The 12,489-nt window shown below is 49.2% G+C and overlaps 1 long non-coding RNA gene across 11 annotated transcripts in view; it reads right to left on the bottom strand.

The window, feature by feature from the left end:
• The window catches only part of LOC123730739 (uncharacterized), a 1,552-nt gene extending 1,464 nt beyond the window's left edge, over nt 1-88 (bottom strand). For 9 of the 11 annotated variants that reach the window (XR_006762149.1, XR_006762157.1, XR_006762151.1 and 6 more), the window contains exon 1: nt 1-30. This exon is cut by the window's left edge and continues 143 nt beyond it. This is a non-coding gene — a long non-coding RNA (uncharacterized lncRNA). The other 2 variants (XR_006762148.1, XR_006762156.1) reach the window with 2 other exon arrangements.
• Nucleotides 89-12,489: the final 12,401 nt, after the last annotated feature.

The following is a 12,489-nucleotide window of genomic DNA, read 5'->3' as shown; positions in this document are numbered from 1 at the left end:
CTGAATCACCTGTTATACCCTGGGATGAAAGGCTAGTCCTGATTCACCTGTTATACCCTGGGATGAAAGGCTAGTTCTGAATCACCTGTTATACCCTGGGATGAAAGGCTAGTCCTGATTCACCTGTTATACCCTGGGATGAAAGGCTAGTCCTGAATCAGGCAGGATACTATTCAAAGGCAACATGTTTATTTTTCAAAAGGCAGCATTCTGGTACGAGTCTTTCACAGTGTCTTCACATATTGTCTGTTCTGTGGTTAGATTCCTCCATCTTGTTTTACTGTGGTGGTGGTGTTGTCACTTCCTTAGTACCTCCTGTAGCCGGTCAGGTCTGACTGAGGGTGTATCCCAAATAGCAACCTATTCATTATGTAGATGACCTATGGCCAAAAGCTCTGGTCAAAACTAGTGCACTATACAGGGAATAAGGTGGTATTTGTGATTCGTCCCCTGACTCCGGGTCAGTTTCCTGACAGGTCAGAGCCAGTGGGTCAGTGGATCAGTCCTCTCAGCTGTTGTTCTGTAGAACAGGACGAGGACAACGCTACACACTGAGAGGCTACTTTCACCTACAGAGTTTCAAATGCAAAAAAAAAAAAAAAACACTTTTCTTGTTTATATAAAATGTTTTTTTTTAAAGAAAAACACCTAAAAATGTACATTGTCTGTCTGTAAATATTTTCACCAGTGGTGCTCTTTGGTTGTAGTATTGTGTAGGAGGAAGCCTGTGGTAATGTTGAACATGTAGGTATTTAACCAGCGGGGAAAAGCAGCCTTCTCAAACACACAACATGACTTTCCACTAGTCGAAGCTGGAGGACGAACATCTCATCACCTGTCACATCTCTCTTCATCCTAACAAGTTGAAACGTTTTAATAAAGATGGATTGTTTTGTATCCTGAAGGAGGCTGTTGGTTTTCACTGGGATCCTGAGGAGGGTGAAGGTCAGTGAACATGTCTTACTGAGGTGGTGGGGAACACTGGGTCTGTAGTCTGTGTTGAGGTGTGGGGAACACTGGGTCTGTAGTCTGTGGTGGGGAACACTGGGTCTGTAGTCTGTCTTACTGAGGTGGTGGGGAACACTGGGTCTGTAGTCTGTGTTGAGGTGTGGGGAACACTGGGTCTGTAGTCTGTCTTACTGAGGTGGTGGGGAACACTGGGTCTGTAGTCTGTGTTGAGGTGTGGGGAACACTGGGTCTGTAGTCTGTGGTGGGGAACACTGGGTCTGTAGTCTGTGTTGAGGTGTGGGGAACACTGGGTCTGTAGTCTGTGTTGAGGTGTGGGGAACACTGGGTCTGTAGTCTGTGTTGAGGTGTGGGGAACACTGGGTCTGTAGTCTGTGTTGAGGTGTGGGGAACACTGGGTCTGTAGTCTGTGTTGAGGTGGTGGGGAACACTGGGTCTGTAGTCTGTGTTGAGGTGTGGGGAACACTGGGTCTGTAGTCTGTGTTGAGGTGTGGGGAACACTGGGTCTGTAGTCTGTGTTGAGGTGTGGGGAACACTGGGTCTGTAGTCTGTGTTGAGGTGTGGGGAACACTGGGTCTGTAGTCTGTGTTGAGGTGTGGGGAACACTGGGTCTGTAGTCTGTGTTGAGGTGGTGGGGAACACTGGGTCTGTAGTCTGTGTTGAGGTGTGGGGAACACTGGGTCTGTAGTCTGTGTTGAGGTGTGGGGAACACTGGGTCTGTAGTCTGTGTTGAGGTGTGGGGAACACTGGGTCTGTAGTCTGTGTTGAGGTGGTGGGGAACACTGGGTCTGTAGTCTGTGTTGAGGTGTGGGGAACACTGGGTCTGTAGTCTGTGTTGAGGTGTGGGGAACACTGGGTCTGTAGTCTGTGTTGAGGTGTGGGGAACACTGGGTCTGTAGTCTGTGTTGAGGTGGTGGGGAACACTGGGTCTGTAGTCTGTGTTGAGGTGTGGGGAACACTGGGTCTGTAGTCTGTGTTGAGGTGTGGGGAACACTGGGTCTGTAGTCTGTGTTGAGGTGGTGGGGAACACTGGGTCTGTAGTCTGTGTTGAGGTGGTGGGGAACACTGGGTCTGTAGTCTGTGTTGAGGTGTGGGGAACACTGGGTCTGTAGTCTGTGTTGAGGTGGTGGGGAACACTGGGTCTGTAGTCTGTGTTGAGGTGGTGGGGAACACTGGGTCTGTAGTCTGTGTTGAGGTGGTGGGGAACACTGGGTCTGTAGTCTGTGTTGAGGTGGTGGGGAACACTGGGTCTGTAGTCTGTGTTGAGGTGGTGGGGAACACTGGGTCTGTAGTCTGTGTTGAGGTGGTGGGGAACACTGGGTCTGTAGTCTGTGTTGAGGTGGTGGGGAACACTGGGTCTGTAGTCTGTGTTGAGGTGTGGGGAACACTGGGTCTTGTAGTCTGTGTTGAGGTGTGGGGAACACTGGGTCTGTAGTCTGTGTTGAGGTGGTGGGGAACACTGGGTCTGTAGTCTGTGTTGAGGTGTGGGGAACACTGGGTCTGTAGTCTGTGTTGAGGTGTGGGGAACACTGGGTCTGTAGTCTGTGTTGAGGTGTGTGGAACACTGGGTCTGTAGTCTGTGTTGAGGTGGTGGGGAACACTGGGTCTGTAGTCTGTGTTGAGGTGTGTGGAACACTGGGTCTGTAGTCTGTGTTGAGGTGGTGGGGAACACTGGGTCTGTAGTCTGTGTTGAGGTGGTGGGGAACACTGGGTCTGTAGTCTGTGTTGAGGTGTGGGGAACACTGGGTCTGTAGTCTGTGTTGAGGTGTGGGGAACACTGGGTCTGTAGTCTGTGTTGAGGTGTGGGGGAACACTGGGTCTGTAGTCTGTGTTGAGGTGTGGGGAACGCTGGGTCTGTAGTCTGTGTTGAGGTGTGGGGAACACTGGGTCTGTAGTCTGTGTTGAGGTGTGGGGAACACTGGGTCTGTAGTCTGTGTTGAGGTGTGGGGAACACTGGGTCTGTAGTCTGTGTTGAGGTGTGGGGAACACTGGGTCTGTAGTCTGTGTTGAGGAAACAGACTGACTGGATGACAGTGTCCTCTATCCAGCCGGGCCAGAGGAAGGGAGAACTGGAACAAGGAAAGGAATGATGGATCTGTCACAGATAAATCACACTAGATTCATTTCAACTGAAGATTTTGGTTCGAGAGGCCCTGATTGTTGGGGTTTTTGTGGGACCCCCGTCTGGACAATATTCTAGGGGAAACACTGAGAGGAAATCCTAAGGCGCTCACCTCTAACCACCGCAGGAGCGGCTGCTCTCTGCTCTGGTCTCGTCTCTCAGGACAAATGATTCCGAGCAGCTCAGAGACAAAGTCCTCAGCCTTCGCCTGTCCTGTCTGGGGGAGGACGAGAGGGACGGGGAGAGGGGTCAGGGAAGGGATGAGAGCTTCACCCATCTTTACCAAACCAATATGGACGCCTCAGGTGACCACTCAGTTTACAGAACATCAACTCTATAATATTAGCAATATAAAATTTAAAAAAAGTTCTTATAAATCAACAATCAAGGGGAAGTTTCCCGGACACAGGTTAAACCTAATCCTGGATTTAACAGCATGCTCAAATGGAGATTTGAGTTTGCGTTTAGTCCCAGGCTTAATCTGTGTTGAGGAAACTACCGATCAAACGTCTAGTCTGTCTAGTCTTATTACCCAGAGGAAGTAGACCAGATTGGTTATGTTCAGAGTACAGTCCTTGGAGTCCTCTAGTCTTAAGGGAGTCCAGGCATGAGTCTCCCAGGACACCATCTCCTCCCAGGACACCATCTCCCAACACTCCTCCCATCTCCTCCCAGGACATCTGACTGTCTGGATGCAAATCACCTTGTTTACCACGACTCAGCAGGATCTCTACAGTCTAAACTATTGTTGGATACGTCCCAAATGGCTCCCTCTTCCTTTTATACTGCATTGGTTTTAACCAGCAGGGCACTATATAGGGAGTAGGCTTCCATTTGGGACGCAGCCTGTCTCTCATTAAACACAGGAAATCAACAGCCAGTCTGTTGTAATGAAGTAGAGGAATAAAGCTTCATGACAGTTGTTCTCTCCTGCTGACAAACTCAACACACAACATCTAGTTCTGGTGCCAGGACTAGTAAACAGATTCCATACCACGCTGCCAGACGCCACACGCTACCCCACACGCCACACGCTACCCCACACGCCACACGCTACCCCACACGCCACACGCTACCCCACACGCCACACGCTACCCCACACGCTACCTCACACGCTACCTCACACGCTACCTCACACGCCACACGCTACCTCACACGCCACACGCTACCCCACACGCTACCTCACACGCTACCTCACACGCTACCCCACACGCCACACGCTACCCCACACGCCACACGCTACCCCACACGCACCACACGCTACCTCACACGCTACCCCACACGCCACACGCTACCCCACACGCCACACGCTACCCCCACACGCCACACGCTACCCCACACGCCACACGCTACCCCACACGCCACACGCTACCTCACACGCTACCTCACACGCCACACGCTACCTCACACGCCACACGCTACCCCACACGCCACACGCTACCCCACACGCCACACGCTACCCCACACGCCACACGCTACGCCACACGCTACCTCACACGCTACCTCACACGCCACACGCTACCTCACACGCTACCCCACACGACACACGCTACCCCACACGCTACCCCACACGCCACACGCTACCCCACACGCCACACGCTACGCCACACGCTACCTCACACGCTACCTCACACGCTACCTCACACGCCACACGCTACCTCACACGCCACACGCTACCCCACACGCCACACGCTACCCCACACGCCGCACGCTACCCCACACGCCACACGCTACCCCACACGCCACACGCTACCTCACACGCTACCTCACACGCCACACGCTACCTCACACGCCACACGCTACCTCACACGACACACGCTACCCCACACGCCACACGCTACCTCACACGCTACCTCACACTCTACCTCACACGCCACACGCTACCTCACACGCCACACGCTACCTCACACGACACACGCTACCCCACACGCCACACGCTACCTCACACGCCACATGCTACCTCACACGCTAACCCACACGCTACCCCACATGCCACACGCTACCTCACACGCCACACGCTACCTCACACGCTAACCCACACGCTACCTCACACGCCACACGCTACCTCATACGCCACACGCTACCTCACACGCCACACGGTACATCACACGCCACACGCTACCTCACACACCACACGCTACCTCACATGCCACACGCTACCTCACACGCCACACGCTACCTCACACGCCACACGCTACCTCACACGCCACACGCTACCTCACACGCTACCTCACACACCACACGCTACCTCAGCACGACAGTTGGTTTAACCTTCTAACAAGGAATGTGTCCAATCCATCATAGCTACTGGACCAGATGCCTGGTACTGAACACGAGACTGTTACCATAGCTACTGGACCAGATGCCTGGTACTGAACACAAGACTGTTACCATAGCTACTGGACCAGATGCCTGGTACTGAACACGAGACTGTTACCATAGCTACTGAACATGAGACTGTTACCATAGCTACTGGACCAGATGCCTGGTACTGAACATGAGACTGTTACCATAGACTTCTATAATGAGACTGATATCAGAAAGTGGTCTACATCTCCCCCTTGTGGATAGGGAGGTGTACTGCAGTGGTCTACATCTCCCCCTTGTGGATAGAGAGGTGTACTGCATGCAGTGGTCTACATCTCCCCCTTGTGGATAGAGAGGTGTACTGCATGCAGTGGTCTACATCTCCCCCTTGTGGATAGGGAGGTGTACTGCAGTGGTCTACATCTCCCCCTTGTGGATAGGGAGGTGTACTGCAGTGGTCTACATCTCCCCCTTGTGGATAGAGAGGTGTACTGCAGTGGTCTACATCTCCCCCTTGTGGATAGGGAGGTGTACTGCAGTGGTCTACATCTCCCCCTTGTGGATAGAGAGGTGTACTGCAGTGGTCTACATCTCCCCCTTGTGGATAGAGAGGTGTACTGCAGTGGTCTACATCTCCCCCTTGTGGATAGAGAGGTGTACTGCAGTGGTCTACATCTCCCCTTGTGGATAGGGAGGTGTACTGCAGTGGTCTACATCTCCCCCTTGTGGATAGAGAGGTGTACTGCATGCAGTGGTCTACATCTCCCCCTTGTGGATAGAGAGGTGTACTGCAGTGGTCTACATCTCCCCCTTGTGGATAGAGAGGTGTACTGCAGTGGTCTACATCTCCCCCTTGTGGATAGAGAGGTGTACTGCAGTGGTCTACATCTCCCCCTTGTGGATAGAGAGGTGTACTGCAGTGGTCTACATCTCCCCCTTGTGGATAGGGGAGGTGTACTGCAGTGGTCTACATCTCCCCTTGTGGATAGAGAGGTGTACTGCAGTGGTCTACATCTCCCCCCTTGTGGATAGAGAGGTGTACTGCAGTGGTCTACATCTCCCCCTTGTGGATAGAGAGGTGTACTGCATGCAGTGGTCTACATCTCCCCCTTGTGGATAGGGAGGTGTACTGCAGTGGTCTACATCTCCCCCTTGTGGATAGAGAGATGTACTGCAGTGGTCTACATCTCCCCCTTGTGGATAGGGAGGTGTACTGCAGTGGTCTACATCTCCCCCTTGTGGATAGGGATGTGTACTGCATGCAGTGGTCTCACAGGAACAGGTGAAGGACATCTACACTCACATTCTGCTCTTTGTCGACTCCGTAACCTGAGGGGAAAAAGCATGTTTTTTTTTATTTACCTTTGGAAAATACGTGGCCACTGACTATACAGAGTGTATGCTAAATACATTCAAATATATTGCTTTTATAATATATAAGCTTTTTTTATTCACCATTGAAAAATTTATGTTCACTATTTACACTAAAAGGTATGTAAAATACATTCCAATACATTGACAACGACAAGTAGAAGCAGAAGAAGAGCTGACCTGTGTGTGGAGGGCTGGCTGTGTAGATGAGGCTCTGGGTGAAGTATCCTCCAGGCTCCCCTCTGCCCAGGACCGGAGGGTGGTCAACCCTGAGGACACAACCCCGCACAGGCAGGACACAACCCCGCACAGGCAGGACACAACCCCGCACAGGGAACAAGCAGCCCCCCAGGGCAGGCCTGCTCCAATGGACGCCATCTACTCAGAGAGAGAGAGAGAGAGAGAGGGGGAGAGAGAGAGAAAGGGAGAGAGACAGAGACAGAGACAGAGAGACAGAGACAGAGAGACAGAGAGAGAGAGACAGAGAGAGAGAGACCGAGAGACAGAGAGAGACAGAGAGACAGAGGGAGAGGGAGAGAGATCCTCTCCCCTGCTCCAAGGCATGCCATCTACACCTGAGAGACAGACCCAAGGGACCCAGTGTATGATGAGCTCAGAAGTCACTATCAGGGTAAAGGAAACCGTTTCAACAGTATTCTGACCCAATCTCACTCTGCCCGATATCCTCTACAAAGCCTCTTGAAGCCAATGATCTACTGTCACTGCCTTACAGTACTACCAGTCTATGTTAAGTCTCCTTTAACAGCTGATTTACTTCATAACAGGCACTTCTCAATAGGTGGTCATATTATTATGTTCTCCACTGTTCCTCAACAAAGATGGAGGCTGATGACATCACGAACCCACATCAGACCAACTCCTGGAAGTTTACAGTCTTTTGTTAAAACCCTTTAGTGTGTTTCTACTTCTCAACTACAGTATGAAGACAGACAGACACTACAGTATGAAGACAGACAGACACTACAGTATGAAGATATACAGACACTACAGTATGAAGACAGACAGACACTACAGTATGAAGATATACAGACACTACAGTATGAAGATATACAGACACTACAGTATGAAGACAGACAGACACTACAGTATGAAGATATACAGACACTACAGTATGAAGATAGACAGACACTACAGTATGAAGATATACAGACACTACAGTATGAAGACAGACAGACACTACAGTATGAAGATATACAGACACTACAGTATGAAGATAGACAGTACAGTACAGTATGAAGATATACAGACAGTACAGTATGAAGATATACAGACAGTACAGTATGAAGATAGACAGTACAGTACAGTATGAAGATAGACAGTACAGTACAGTATGAAGATAGATAGACAGTACAGTATGAAGATATACAGTACCGTACAGTATGAAGATAGACAGTACAGTACAGTATGAAGATAGACAGACAGTACAGTATGAAGACAGACAGACAGTACAGTATGAAGATAGACAGTACAGTACAGTATGAAGATAGACAGTACAGTACAGTATGAAGATAGATAGACAGTACAGTATGAAGATATACAGTACCGTACAGTATGAAGATAGACAGTACAGTACAGTACAGTATGAAGATAGACAGACAGTACAGTATGAAGATAGACAGACAGTACAGTATGAAGATAGACAGTACAGTACAGTACAGTATGAAGACAGACAGACAGTACAGTATGAAGATAGACAGTACAGTACAGTATGAAGATAGACAGTACAGTATGAAGATATACAGACAGTACAGTATGAAGATATACAGACAGTATGAAAATAGACAGACAGTACAGTATGAAGATATACAGACAGTACAGTATGAAGACAGACAGTATGAAGATAGACAGAACAGTATGAAGATATACAGACAGTACAGTATGAAGATATACAGACAGTACAGTATGAAGACAGACAGTATAAAGATAGACAGACAGTACAGTATGAAGACAGACAGTACAGTATGAAGATAGACAGTACAGTATGAAGATAGACAGTACAGTATGAAGATAGACAGACAGTACAGTATGAAGATAGACAGACAGTACAGTATGAAGATAGACAGACAGTACAGTATGAAGACAGACAGTACAGTATGAAGATAGACAGACAGTACAGTATGAAGACAGACAGTACAGTATGAAGATAGACAGTACAGTATGAAGATAGACAGTACAGTATGAAGATAGACAGTACAGTATGAAGACAGACAGTACAGTATGAAGACAGACAGTATGAAGATAGACAGACAGTACAGTATGAAGACAGACAGTACAGTATGAAGATATACAGTACAGTATGAAGATATACAGTACAGTATAAAGATAGACAGACATTATGAAGATATACAGTACAGTATGAAGACAGACATTATGAAGATATACAGTACAGTATGAAGACAGACATTATGAAGATATACAGTACAGTATGAAGACAGACATTATGAAGATATACAGTACAGTATGAAGACAGACATTATGAAGATATACAGTACAGTATGAAGATAGACAGTATAAAGATGTACAGTATGAATATAGACAGTACAGTATGAAGACAAACAGTACAGTATGAATATAGACAGTACAGTATGAAGACAAACAGTACAGTATAAAGATAGACAGTATGAAGACAGACAGTACAGTATGAAGACAGACAGTACAGTATGAAGACAGACAGTACAGTATGAAGATAGACAGTACAGTATGAAGATAGTACAGTATGAAGATAGACAGTACAGTATGAAGACAGACAGACAGTACAGTATAAAGACAGACAGTATGAAGATAGACAGAAACTACTTCTCCAATAGAAATCCCCCATCCCACCTGTAGGTGTTGTCACGGTGACGACAGCTAGCTGAGCTCATGACCAGAAACACGTCATGGGGTCTAATGGCCGTCTGGCGTCCAACGGAGACGTGCCCAGATGACAAATAAAAAACACGCCTTTGATAATGAAGTAATTTGTTTGGAAGGAAATGAAAAGTTGTCATTTTATCACTTTCACAAGGTTGGAGTATTAACATGTTGAACTACTGAATCTCCACTCTGGGTTGTACCTTTACATCTGGAGAAAATTAACAACTAAGGAAGAATGTTTCATCATTGACATTGTCTTCTTCTCTAAACCCCAAACCCCGGTCTGGTCTGTCTGGTCTCTAAACCCCAAACCCCGGTCTGGTCTGTTTGGTCTCTAAACCCCAAACCCTGGTCTGGTCTGTTTGGTCTATAAACCCCAAACCCCGGTCTGGTCTGTTTGGTCTATAAACCCCAAACCCCGGTCTGGTCTGTTTGGTCTATAAACCCCAAACCCCGGTCTGGTCTGTTTGGTCTATAAACCCCAAACCCCGGTCTGGTCTGGTCTTCTCTAAACCCCAAACCCCGGTCTGGTCTGTTTGGTCTATAAACCCCAAACCCCGGTCTGGTCTGTTTGGTCTATAAACCCCAAACCCCGGTCTGGTCTGTCTGGTCTTCTATAAACCCCAAACCCCGGTCTGGTCTGTTTGGTCTATAAACCCCAAACCCCGGTCTGGTCTGTCTGGTGTCTAAACCCCAAACCCTGGTCTGGTCTGTTTGGTGTCTAAACCCCAAACCCCGGGTCTGGTCTGTTTGGTCTATAAACCCCAAACCCCGGTCTGGTCTGGTCTTCTCTAAACCCCAAACCCCGGTCTGGTCTGTTTGGTCTCTAAACCCCAAACCCCGGTCTGGTCTGTTTGGTCTATAAACCCCAAACCCCGGTCTGGTCTGTCTGGTCTATAAACCCCAAACCCTGGTCTGGTCTGTTTGGTGTCTAAACCCCAAACCCCGGTCTGGTCTGTTTGGTCTTCTCTAAACCCCAAACCCCGGTCTGGTCTGTCTGGTCTCTAAACCCCAAACCCCGGTCTGGTCTGTTTGGTCTATAAACCCCAAACCCTGGTCTGGTCTGTTTGGTCTTCTATAAACCCCAAACCCCGGTCTGGTCTGTCTGGTCTATAAACCCCAAACCCCGGTCTGGTGTGTTTGGTCTCTAAACCCCAAACCCCGGTCTGGTGTGTTTGATTTGCTTCTCAAGCGTTCCCAGAAGTCTCGTGATGTTGTGCCTCTGGGTTTAGAAACTCTGTGTAACCATGCTCAGAGCACTCAAATTAGAGCACGAGTCTAAATTAAAGTATGCGAAATGAAGCACGGAGGGAACTTCTAGAATGCGTACTACGTTTGTACATATTTTGAAGCATGCATCTCTCACCTCTCTGAGTACTGTTAGACTTGACTGTGCTCCGTCCCTGTCTCTCTCACCTCTCTAAGTACAGTTAGACTTGACTGTGCTCTGTTCTGACTGTCTCTCTCACCTCTCTGAGTGCTGTTAGACTTGACTGTGCTCCGTCCCTGACTGTCTCTCTCACCTCTCTGAGTGCTGTTAGACTTGACTGTGCTCTGTCCCTGACTGTCTCACCTCTCTGAGTGCTGTTAGACTTGACTGTGCTCCGTCCTGACTGTCTCACCTCTCTGAGTAGTGCTGCTGTTAGGCTTGACTGTGCTCCGTCCCTGACTGTCTCCCTCCACATCGGCCCTCTGTGTGGGGTACCTTGTCCCCTGTGCGCCCCCAGGGAGTCCCTGTCTGGCCAGGAGGGCTGTGAGGGCAGACAGCCTGGCTGAGGCTGGATTGGGGAGTGGGTCAGGTTGGATGGGGTCAGGCGTGGAGCCCCTGGCACCTGTGGAAGGGCAGAGGGTCCCTTCCCTGGCTGATAGCCCAGATGGCGTCCCCCAGGGCTGTGTGTTAGGCCCACACTGAAACACAGTCTCTGCCAACTGAACTAGTCTCTGCAGCGGTCCAGAAAGACTGCCCTCCTCCTCTCTCTTCCTCTGGATCATCCTCTGGAGAGAGGCTGAGATCTCACCTAGACCGTCTGATGTTGCCCTCTTTACCAAACCACCCTGATATCGACCAGGAGATGAGAAGTGTCCGGAACCTAGTGGTTTCTGTCCCGGACTACTCAGCCCTGTTGGGGAGAATTGACTAGCATGGTCAGGCTGGTGTGTAACACTGCAGAGAGAAGAGGATAGCTTTCTGCTATCCAATGTTCTGTTTTGTACCAAAGGGGATGATGAGAGCTTGCTGGTGGTATATGACGTGGTATTGTTCTGAGTCAGTCTGTCAGAGGGGACTGAGAGGTGACTGGCCTGACCACCAGACTCTACTGTTGACTGTAGAGGAGCTGGTGGGAGCTGGCTCGACTCTAGTCTGTCCTCTTTATTGACCTGTCTGTTCTCCTCTAGTCTCTGAAGCAGAGAGTTTCTCAGTCTCAGGTAATTCTCTGGTTCCACCAAGGAACAGATGTCCTCACCCACTGAGATGAAGGAGTCTTCAGGACTGGCTCCATCTTGTGTTTGTGATGGACTTACATCCATGCTCTCCTGTGAAGTGGAATAGAGTAGACTAGTGTATCACTAAGCATCCTGGGCCATCTAATACAATCCTTCCTCTACCACTAAGCATCCTGGGCCATCTGGTCCTTCCTCTACCACTAAGCATCCTGGTCCATCTAATAGGATCCTTCCTCTACCACTAAGCATCCTGGTACATCTAATAGGATCCTTCCTCTACCACTAAGCATCCTGGGCCATCTAATAGGATCCTTCCTCTACCACTAAGCATCCTGGTCCATCTGGTCCTTCCTCTACCACTAAGCATCCTGGGCCATCTAATACAATCCTTCCTCTACCAC

The sequence above is a fragment of the Salmo salar genome, chromosome ssa26 (assembly GCF_905237065.1).
Source record: "Salmo salar chromosome ssa26, Ssal_v3.1, whole genome shotgun sequence".
Lineage (NCBI taxonomy): Eukaryota > Metazoa > Chordata > Actinopteri > Salmoniformes > Salmonidae > Salmo > Salmo salar.
The sequence above is the reverse complement of the archived record's forward strand: the minus strand, read 5'-3'. Positions and strand labels throughout refer to the sequence as shown.